The sequence below is a fragment of the Phragmites australis genome, chromosome 3 (genome assembly GCF_958298935.1).
Source record: "Phragmites australis chromosome 3, lpPhrAust1.1, whole genome shotgun sequence".
In the NCBI taxonomy this organism is placed as follows: domain Eukaryota; kingdom Viridiplantae; phylum Streptophyta; class Magnoliopsida; order Poales; family Poaceae; genus Phragmites; species Phragmites australis.
In genome coordinates this window covers 33,881,287-33,893,653 of record NC_084923.1, presented here as the reverse complement: position 1 = coordinate 33,893,653, position 12,367 = coordinate 33,881,287, and positions in this window count along the sequence as shown.

The window sequence follows — 12,367 nt, the reverse complement described above, 5'->3', positions numbered from 1 at the left end:
GCGCTGCAGCCGCGCGCCGGCTGTCGCGTTCGTCGGACGCAAGCCAACATCCACCATTAACAAGGCCACGTACGGTGCTATTAGCTAAGCTGGTCTATCGATCAGATCGTGCAAGCCGTTCGCCGTGTGACTGACGAAGAATCTTTTCCGTTCTGTGGTTCTGTGCTTGCTGCGTACGTGGATGGGTCACATCAGCGTCTGAGGCAAGCTAGCCAGACAGTGACACCAAGGCAAAACATGATGACATGGTATCTAATAATGTCCTGATCCATGGCTGCAAGATACAAACACTCGTGAGGGAGACTTGCTTGTTCATTCCCTTTTTAAATCCTTATGTGTTTTAATTTAAAAGGCTTTAAGTCACATGATTAGTCGAGCAATAAAAACGTACTGCTGGAGATACGTAAGATAGATTACGACGAGCTAAGATGGATAGCTGACACGTACGATCGAGTAACCAATGCAACACAATCAATTCTAGTCACCAGGTTCGTTACATGCATCAGATCCGTACAAACTGCACGCCATATATAAAGTGCTACCACGGCATGCACTTGCAAGCAGTCGATCCGTCCGTTCTAGCTAAGCACGGTGCAGTGCAGGCTGTTGAGTGGTCTACCACCACCCGCCAGTGCCACCCGATCAATCAACGCCGCCGTAATCTAGATATTGTTTGCGTGCTGGCATTTGTGGACTTGTGTGGGTAGGCGTTACAGCGTCGTTGGATCCAACATATATACTCTAGTTGCGATGAAGACGCCGAGATATATTGGCTCCTGAGACGTACATACTACCTTGCAAACAAACCTACTGTATATAAAAGCTACTACTAATCGAATAATTAGGGATTCCTAGCTAATCTTTCATAAATTGTGTAGGCGAGACTATTGGTACATACGTAATTTGGAGCTGATCGAGTTCGTACGTCTGGCTTGATGATGTACGCCATGCATGCATTGCCATGAATTCGATCGTCTGGTCGGTCTCCAGGGTTGGTGCTAATTTCTGTTACGTGCTGGACTGCTGGTGGCCTCCACATTAAGTTTAACAAACAAAATTTAATTTGGTGACGCGTGATTTGCAAGCTAGGACACGTGCTAGAGCTCCTGCCCCGATCGACACCACTCGTAGGGCTTGATAGCACCTCTTGACTTCCGTATCTGTTGATATCAGCTTGACTAAAGTTATAGTTTTGCACAAACTTGGACAACATAACAAGATATCTACAACTACGAGAAGCCATCAGAAATAGTAGAAAAGTGGGTGGTTTTAACTTGTGGACAACATATTCATTTTTAGAGGTACCGATGAAAAAAAATTAAATATGTCAAGGCAACATGCAAATGTGAGTGACATGTAGAGCTTTTACGGATTGCCCCTCTTCTTGATGCGATATACTCGATCGATGGGTCGTTTAACGAAGCAGCCAAATCCAAATTAACCAACAAAAATCTTTTTTCATGTCACATGCCAGTGGTACTGTCACGCATCATGATTCTGTCGAGCAATAGTCAAATTTGTGAAACTATGCGCGCCATGGGACCGAAATGCGCCGTATTAAGTCACACAAACAAATATCTGCAATCATTTCAAAGAAATGGTCCATATCTTTTTGCATGAGTGGATGGTTGGAGCCTTGGAGGTTGTAGTACAATGTATGATCGATCCTGTTGAGTTAGATCCAGGACCAATTTAATCAGACGTGCGTTGAGCTAGGACATACTTCGACTCGACCGAGAGGTCCAGTTTGACGAAACGGTACAGACAGTATGATCAGTTCAACTGCATGGCATGTAAGATAGTGCTTGTTGTGTAGCACTCAGTGGCAGAGCAAGCAAGTAGGGAACCTGCTCTTCTCTCCTTCACCTAATTTTCCTCATTTTCTCCTTCTCTTGTAAAAAAATGAGGGGGGGGGGGGGGGGAGCTCGAGCCCCTGGCTCCATATAGATCAGCCCCTGAAAGTAATGATCCTTGATTTTTCAAGGCATAGGTTTTTCGGCTTCAGTATCATCTGGAGCTTTGGAACCTATCATTTCAGGTTTAGATATCAAACCTGTTAGGGGAATAGTACCATGCTGATTCCTCTCCCCCCCTTGGCTCAACTTCAGCCAACCTTAAACAAGAGTTAGCAGTGATAATATAATAGTGAAGTGGTTTTTGAAGTTGTCTTACAGAAACAGAGCTGAAGGGAAGACCAATGGCAAGTATTAAGGACCGAAGGTTCCAAAGATTCACTGGAGGCAACGTGGGAGCCTCAAGAGCTACTTGGCAAGGGTCTGGATCCCAAAGGTTCTCACATCCCAACCAAAGATATAAACGAGGAGTGAAGGGCCGCCTAAGGCAAAACAAAGGACTCAAAGGGAGAAAGGCCAAAGGCAAGCTCAAAGTTGGCCAACCACCACTACAAAGGGTTGGCTGAGACTAGTACCCGTAGACACGTGTCACGTCCTAGAATAATATAACGTTGTAATAGTGTAGTGGCTATAATGCCCCTAGAATATTCTAAGAACATTCCAAAGAATAGGAGAACTAATGTAATATGGATTATAGTGGTTGAGGTATGCCTATAAACACCCCCACCCTGTTGACAATACGTAAGAAACCAGCAAAGAAGGCACCATATTAGTTATGGCTGCTCAACACACGTCACTAATGTTCTATTAGTGATAGATCCAATAAGGACGTGTCATTAATGTGTCTTCTGATCGGGACTAGCTACAGACCTGTCACTAATGAATAGTCTTTAGTGACAGGTCGTAACATGACTCGTCACTGATGATAATAGTAACGGGTCAAGTTGTGACCCGCCATTAATGAATAGATCATCAGTGACGGGTTATCCTAGGCCAGTCATTAGTGATGTGTCAAGTTGTGACCCGTCACTAATGATAAGTTCATTAGTGATGGGCCATCCTAGGCCAGTCATTACTGATGGGTCACAACTTGACATGTCACTAATGATCCACTCATCAGTGATGGGTCGTTCTATGCCAGTTATTAATGATATGTCAACTTGTAATCCAACATTAATGACCAACTCCAATCACTAATGATGGTATTCGTAAATATTTTTTATTTTTATTTTATTTTTCTCTTATTTTTTCTTACCTCAGCAGCACTAGAATATGAAATTTGTTAAAATTAGTCATTAGTGAGGGGTCATGGTTATGACACGTTACTAATGACCTTTGGCAAAGAAGGTTAAAAGGATGAAATATCCGATTTCTATCACAGGGAGAGGAGGTGGTAAGGTGGCTACACGCACGAGGAGGAGGTCGAGGGTTCGATTCCTATGGAACGCAAACTTGAAAACAATGTGAAAAAAGCGTGGCTTGTGAGGCATATGAGATGGGCCTCTGTTGGGATGGCTCGGGTGAAAAAAATATATTTTTTGACTTTTTTTGTGTCTAAATAATACGAAAAATGTTCATCGGTCATTAGTGACGGGTCAAGATTACAACCCGGCACTAATATTCAGTCATTAGTGATGGGTCATCACCCGTCACTAATGACCTATCATTAGTGACGTAATAAGAGTGACGGGTACATGACCTATCACTAATGCCTGTTATCACCATCCACTAATGCATTTTTTCACATAGTGTGATGTGATGGTATGAGCAGTTGTTGAACAAAATATTAGTCCACTAAATTGTGATTGCATGATGTGCAGTTATTGTTCATTGTGTTATGATTGAGATCCCAATATTTGGTGCTGTCTGTGGGGATCGAACCCACAACCATATGGTGATTAAGCATGCCACCGAAGACAAGTAAAGTGAAGTCAAAGGCGGTCTGGCCAGCCCTGAGCAGTAAGCAGAAGCTGAGGAGGCTGAAGGGACCGGTGCTTCGACCGAAGCCCATGAAGCTGAAGTCCAAGAAGCCCGAGGAGCCAAGGCTCACAATGATGGTGACGTCCCATACAAGCGTTTGGTGGAAGAAGCAACAAAGAAGATGCAAGAGCTACGGGAAGGACTCAGATACCTTCGCCAGCCTATGTCTTCTCAACAAGGGCCTTCGAGAGGGCTTAGTGGAAGCATTGACCCAGACGTAGTACTTTGGCATGCGTCGGAGGAGCATATCCAACTGCGAGGGGTCAACCCAAACTCCTTGCTATCTCTAGGCACGTAGGAAAGACTGTGGTCTCCAAAGTTCTAGATACCACAGCTCCATTTATACAACAGTGAAATAGATCCAAGGGAGTTTGTGATGAGCTTTGAAGCCATAGTTGAATCCATAGGGGGAGATGACATAACCGTGGCAAGGCGTTTGTCCTCACCATCTAGGGGATAGCTCTTTCTTGGTATACTTCACTCTCTTTGGGGAAGGTATATTCTTGGGAACAACTTCAGGAAGCATTGTTTTCACATTTTGAAGGCAGCTATGTGGCTCTGGTCACCGTAGGGGATTTGTTCAAGGTGAAACAAAAGGAGGGCGAAAGCTTGAAGGAATACATCTATCATTTTGTGCAAGTGAAGTGTTATGCGAAGGGTCTAAGTGATGACACATTGATTGATGCAACCCAATAGGGGCTTCGAACCAGGGCGTTGGCATCACGCCTGGCATGGAAGCTGGTCAACAACGTATATGAGCTTTTTACTATGATGGAGGAGTATTTGTGGGAGGAAGAGGGTGATGTGCAGAGGCATGCTGATTGTTTACATTCGGAGCCACAAAGCAATAAGGTCAGCGATGAAGGCAAGGCTCGAGGGAAAGAAACAAAGGAGTGCTCGAGGAGGCCCCATCGGTCTCCAGACAAGCATAAGTCACACCATCACTTTCATCAGTCAAGAGCTAGAAGCGAAGCATGTTCAACATCAACGAAGGCCAAGATAGAAGCAGAAAGAAAGATAGGTGCCCAACGAGGGGCCGCAAGTGTGGGTCCAAATGCACTAGGTCACTCTACTGTGCAGGACATGGCGATGATGCTAGTCATACTACCAAGTTATGATCCCATGCCATGGACTGAAATGAAACAATGCACATGTGACGATGGATAATGGATAGTTACCATATCTAGACACCCCAGGGTCGACCTGACAAAGGAGATCATGCTCCAAGTTGAGAACTCTCATTTGGCTCTTACCGGAAGTAGTGCTAACTGGGGAAGACCTGGTAATCCTCTGTCACGTAAGCTCATGGACTTCTAAAATATATTTTTCTACTTCCATTGATCTAATTGGGAAACCTCCCGGCATCGATCAAATCAAGATCAATCTCTGATTTCCGTGGAAAAGACTCCCAGGGGCTAAAGAACCAAGCAAGGCACCATCAACGGATGCCTGACCTTCTCTTCAGATCTACAGAATATAAGTTGGCTAGCAAGGTTCCGCCATAGGATGATCGAGAAATACAATGGAAATTCAAATCTCGTTGTGTTTCTCCAGATCTATAACACGACCATCCAAGCAGCCGATGGGAACGAGAAGGTCATGGCAAATTACCTCCCTACGGCCCTTCAAGGGGCAGCCAGGACTTGGTTAACCAATCTATCACTGGAAACAATCTACTCATGGGAGCACCTCTGTGACATGTTCCTAGCTAACTTCTAGGGTACGTATGTTCGGTCCGGTACGAAAAGTGATATTTATCACAGTGAGCAAATGATGAACGACACCATGTGCGAGTTCATCTGACACTTCAGCAACACCCGGAATACTATCCTCAATATTAGTGGTCATGACATTATTGAGGCATTCACTCAAGGGGTTAAGAGCCAACGTTGCAGCAAAGATATTTCCCTAAAAGAGCCCGAGACGGTTATGGACCTCATGCATTTTATCGATAAGTCTGCTAGGTCCGAGAATACATTCTTTTATGTCAAGAAAAAGACTCAGGGCATCAAGCATCCTCAATCTGGGCTTGGCAGCGACAATGTCTAGAACAAGCGCAAGAAAAACATCAAGGGAGGTAAGGGCGAGAAAGCTAAATCTGATAAAGTTTTTGCAGATTGCCTGATGTTTGTCCCAACCAGTGCTCCATTCCTTCTTGGAGCAAAAGCTTTACACTATGATCCAGCAAATGTGACGGGAAGCCTTAGTGCGAGTTCTACCAAACTGACAACCACATCATCTAAAAATGCTACCTCTAGAAAAAGTTGGTCAAGGCGAAAGTCAAAAAAGCAGGCAAGGGAAAGAAGGTTCAGGTTGTGACCCAAAGCAGTGACTCTGACTCAGATGACAACGGGGATGACACAGACACAATTCCTTTCTAGTCAGGCGAGAGGACGATCGACCATATGTCCAGTGGTTCCGTGTCCTATGAGTCCAAGCGACATTACAAGACAGTGTCCCGAGAAATCCTAGTTGCCATTCCTAAGGGTCGTTAAGCTGTGAAGTGGTTGGACACAGAAATCTCCTTCGGCCAAGAAGACTGCCCTGATAATTTTGTATGGTAGGGCCGCTTTTTGATATTGGTTGAGCCTACGATAAAAAATTACAAGGTAATCTGAGTCCTTATCAATGGTGGAAGTTCCTTAAACATCCTATTTGCTAATGCTCTTGAAGGGATGCAGATCTCATGATCTGTAATCAAAATGGTTACTCAAGATTTCCTTAGTATAGTACCTAGATCTTCAGCCATTCCCATTGACCAGATATCTCTACCCATTACCTTTAGGAAGCCTGACAATTTTTGAACAGAAAAAATCCTTTTGATATGGTTGATTTTGAGACAGCATACAATGCCATCTTAGGAAGACCTACTCTTGCCAAATTCATGGTAGTCACACACTATGCTTACCAGTGTGTGAAGATCCCAGAACCTGAGGGAGTCATCACAATCTAGGACTGTACAAAAATAGGCTTACGTTGTGACAAACGAAGTTTAGTATGGCCACGTGGCATCAACCCAACAAGGAGATGAAAAAATTGAGGCCAAAAGCCATTGTGATGTCTCACGGTGAAGTAAAATTTGTTCCCTTGGATCTAATGGAGCCATCCAAAGTCGTCCGGATCGGTTCTAAACTGGATCCCAAATAGGAACTCGCACTCATGACTTTCCTCTAGGCAAACACTGATGTGTTCGATTGGCAACCATCAGACATGCCTGGTGAAGAGGAAGGAGAGACTACTTTAACCTACCCAATTAGAGGTTAAGGTCAGTAACGCCCTAACTCTCGGCTGAACTCGCTGGTGTCGTAGCCTTAGATCATTGACATCTCTGACGATGATGATTTGGACTCCCCACCATGAGTTGCTGCCCTATGCCATGGTTCTGGTGGGGGAATGGCTGATGCACATTTGCCCGATCTTCCGAAGGTAATATGATAAGTCGATTAGTGGAGTTTCAACGTTGATGATCCAAAGGCTCCGACCAAAACAGATCGAGAACCCTCGCAACCACTACACCACTACTCCGTGATTATCAACCATGTCAAGATGCGGTTGACCTCGCCAAGAAGGCTTTTCCTACAAGCGAATAGAGAACACAAGCAAGAATAGGTAGATGCAATCTAAATATTGCTAATTACCAATGAAGTGCTCGAGTTTGGGGTTCAACAAACCGATAAACGGTGAAACTGTCTAAAATAAAATAATCTAAGATAAACCCGAGCCTAAACTATGATGGCTACCATATATTTATAGGGGGACATGAGGGGGTCAACCTAGGGTTGTGCAACCGTGGAAAGAGGCATTCACAACCTGGACTCCGACCCCGACAGGGTCCAAAATGGTGATACAACACCTTATTCCTTCGACTCTGACTAAACTATAAAGAATATTTAGCCTAGCATAGATCCATTGGAAAGGGCTCCACATAAGCTTTCTAGCAAGTCCAAGAATGCCTAAAACGAACTTCGTATGAGAGAGTTATGCCTGTTTTACTTACGTGCTATCTGGAGACTCAACCTCGACCACGACTTCGACTAGAGCTCAGCCTCAAGTCCAAGTAGACTGGGTCTTCGAGGGGTAACGTCCGGGTAAGGTTGTAGTGCTTCTCCCACTTTCTAAAGCAATAAAATATCACAAGAATTTAGTAGTAATCCATCCAAGGAAACATGAACAGCGAGAAACGAGTTCACCTGGTGGTCTAATTATCGTGCATGTGCTCTTGTAATTGGACCTTGTATGATTTGAGGATTATTAGTGGTATTGATTGTATCCAAAGGAGCCATAGACTCATCAATGGCTCCAAACCACCATCGCCGGAGTCGCTGCCTTGGCTACTCCTATCAGCCATCCTCGCCAGAATAACACGAGGAATGAGAGGACGAAGCGGCGTGCATCTTGTTGTTTTTAACCGAGACACTACAAGATGCCTCCTTCTTCTCCGTCTTAGTCGTCACTTCTTCCTCCTCTATTTCCACCTCCAAAAGATCATAGTGCACCTCATCTTGGACCTGAGGCATTGGGGGCTTTCCATCTTTAACAGGGATGCTGTGAGTTGCAATCTATTCTTGAACCTACTCATCATATACACATCGATGACCTCCACCACTGAGCCAAAATTTGTGGGAGATGATGGACGAGTGAGGGGTGTGTACTCGGGAAGAAGAAGGTGAGTAGTCGGGAGAAGAGGGCGTGTACTCAGGAGGAGGAGGAGAATCCATAATCAAACTCAAATGTGGTGCAGCTGAAGTCCAGCGCCCGAAGGTTTATATAGACCAACGGGTCAGGAGCCGAGATACCTCATCTAAACTCAGGGCACGGTCATGTTATGAGTGACGAGCTCCCATGTGACGCTTGGTCATCAAAGCTACATCTTTTCAGCTAACCGACACGAACAAAGTTGTGGACTCTAGAGTAGTCATTTACCCGTTGAATTTTTCAATGGCATGGTAGTAGTCGAAAGGATGGAGCAATGATCCCTTCACATTCATGAAAGAGAATCTTTTCTCCACCACACAAACTTTCCACTATCATGGTTCAACTTCCTAGCCTAGCTAGTGATGAGCCTTATCTCCTTTCCACTTGGAAAGGATAGGATAATTTTTTAGGACAACTAGTAAATCTACCCGGATGGAATACCTTCTCAAGAACTCTCTTGAGAACTCAGAGGTGATCCAAATCCTGAGTAGGTGATCTTAAAGACCTAGGGAACCTGGTTAGATGTTTTATCCCAATAGGAAGTCCAAGTTTAATCAATGATATGGTCAAATAGAAAGCTTATCTTTGCTGGCTATATATTGAACCATCAAAGCATCACTTCACGTACTGATGGGGGCCTTGACGATGAATAATGGTTAGTTACCATTATCGGGTACCCTAGGGTGTCCTGTAATCCTTGGAGCATATCATTATCTCTTGGAAGGGGATACCTAGAAGAAAGGAAACTACTCACAGGCGTTCTGTAACCGAGAAGGTCTATCTCCAAGTGATGAGGATATCACTCCTTTGGATACATGCAACACTGCTCCTCAAGAGATATAAGGACCAATTACAAGAGCACGTGGGCGAGAATTAAATCATCAGATAAACTCGTTCCTCATTGTTCATACTTTATTGGAGTATTACTACTAAATCCTTATGATGTTTTGTTACTTAGGAATATGGGAGAAGCATCACAAGTTCACCTAGACTCCAAGTTGAGTCCTAGTCAAACTCCAAAGTTTACTCGAAGTCTAGTTGGACTTGAGCTCGAGGTCGAGTCCCAGGACAGTATGTTAATAAACAGGCATAACTTTCGCATACTATGTCCAATTGAGGCATTCTTGAACTTGCTGAAATGCTTATGATGAGACCTTTCCAATGTATCTAGTATCGACCATAGATTTCTTATAGTTTAGTCAAAGTTGATGAAACAAGATGCTCCGTCACCATTGTGGACCTTGTCAGGTCTTGTAAGTGTGTCAGGGTCAGAGTCCAGGTTGTGTATGCCTCTCTCGATGGCTGCACAACCCTAGGTTGACCTCCTCAAATCCTCTCTCTCTCTCTATATATACATATATACAATAGTCATTATAGTTTAGGCTCAGGTTTTACTTATATTATTCTGTTTTAGACAGTTTCACTGTATATCGCTTTGTGAAACCCCAACCTCGAGTACTTCATTAGAAATTAGCAATATTCAAATTGCGTCTATTCATTATTGCTTGTGTTCTCAATTCGCTTGCAGGAAAAGCCTTATTGGCAAGGTCAACTGCTCTTAGCACGGTTGATAACCATAGAGTAGTGGTGTAGTGGTTGTGAGGGTTCTCGATCTATTCTGATCGGAGCCTTTGGATCATCAATGTCGAGACTCCACCAATTGACTTATCATATTATCTACAGAAGATCAGGCATACTCCCATCACAAATAATAAGAAAGAAGAGTACAGAGGACATATTATACCCCCATATATATATATACAGAGCCAAAGGGCCCTACGGAGGACAAGCGAGAACGAGTCGTCAGAAGTGATACGAGTTCTACAAGCCCACACAAACCAACAGAAACCAAGAAAGAAGTCGCAAACTAGGTTTAGATCCATCTAGGCTAGCCACACCCTTGTAACAGGCTTAAATCAATACAAGACAGATATGACATATCGTTATTATCCCAGGGAGGCATGAACATGTCTAAAAGCCTCTGTGTGTTCCCCTTGTGATTCGTCTACTCAAAGCATTCTCCTATTCTTCAACAAGTTCAATAGATCGGTGATTTAGCAATTATCGACAGAAGGGTAGTCATCATCGGTTCCTCTGTCTAGGTGGCCCTCAACAGCGGCTCTAGGCCCCGATAAGGAAGTCCGTTCGGGCCAGGTTGGCAGTAGAACCACTTCTTGTGCCAACCCGACTAGGAGGACTTGGCGGCGAAGTCAATGTACTCCGCTGACTTGCCTTCTTAGAGCCAGAATCCGGCATCGCACACGACCTTGTTCTAGAGCCTCTTTAGGACATAGAAATACCATAAGAGGTCGAGGGAGGGATGGAAGCTGAGATAGGCCTCGCATAGATACACGAAGACACTCAACATTATGATGGAGTTTGGGTTCAGATGGATGAGCTCTAGGCCATAGATGGCTAGCACCTCGAGGAAGAAGCTGGATGAAGGGAAGCCAAACCCACAGCGGAATAAGTCGAGGAAGACCACCGAGTTGTGGGTGTCCGGGCTCAGGATCATTTGCCCTGCCACCAGCGTGGAGGGGATCAAAATCCAGGGAGGAATCACCTCCTTGCTCTCGACCATCCCCAAGGTCTCCTCTGTGATCTCTGACTCATGCCACTCTGAGATTGAGCTCACCATCTCATTAGTGGAGGAGCTCTTTTTCTCGATCCTCTTCTTGCTGATGGTGGTGGAGAGAGTAGGGGAGGACATTTTTTTTAGGGTTCTTGGAGCTGAGGCGCTAGGAGAATGATAAGGATGACAGAAAACAATCGATGATGGGGGAATGGACATTTAAGCAAGCTTTCCTTTGCCTTTATGCATCAAGGAGGTTCTTGGAAATGGCGGTCTACCTGACGACGTGACACAACCCAAGGCCACGATCTCCCTCTTTATAGTCACGTCGCATTTAATGACCAGAACATGTGGAGTAGTTGGCACTATACCCTAGGAGTTCGCCTCCATGCGCACCTACTATGATACTATGGCACAGAAAGATTCTCACCACTACTCGAAATATCAACTGCGATATTTCAAAATTCATAGTTTACTAATAACAAACCTTCTTTGTTCCAAAGGGCAAATTTTTTTTACCTAGGTGGAATACCTTCTCAGGAACTATCTTGACAATTCGGAGGCATTCGAAATCCCAAGTAGGTGGTCTTAAGGACCTAGGGAACCCGGTTAGATGCTTTATCCTAATTGGAAGACCGAGTTTACTCGATGATATGGTCACACAAATAGTTTATCTTTGTTGGCTATATACTGGAATCATCGAACCCTTATTTCACGTACTGGTGGAGGCTTGATGATATATAATGGATAGTTACCATATTCGGGCACCCCAGGATTTTTGTAATTCCCGGGGCATATCTTTATCTCTAGAAAGGGGATCTATGGAAGAAAGGAAACTACTCGCGGGTATCCACGGCATCCCGTAACCAGGAAGGTCTATCTCCAAGAATAAGAAGGAAGAGTCTGGAGGATATACGACAACCCCATATATATATGGAACTGAGAGGCCCTGCGGAGGACAAGTGATTGAGTGAGAGAACAAGTCATCACAAGCGATACGAGTTCCACAAGCCAACATAAGCTAAGGAAGAAGTCGCCGACTAAGTTTAGATCCATCTTGGTTAGATAGACCCTCTTGTAACAGGCTTAGATCAATACAAGGTGTTGCAGCAAGAGTTCGTCTTGCCCCAGCAAGTACGGCGAGAGTTTCTTCGAAGGAGGAGATTCAAGCTTGGAGATGAAGTTTAAGAGAAGGAACACCACAAATGTATTGATGGTAGAGAAAATAGATCGCTCTGGGAGGAGTATCAGAGCGTGACTTGATGTA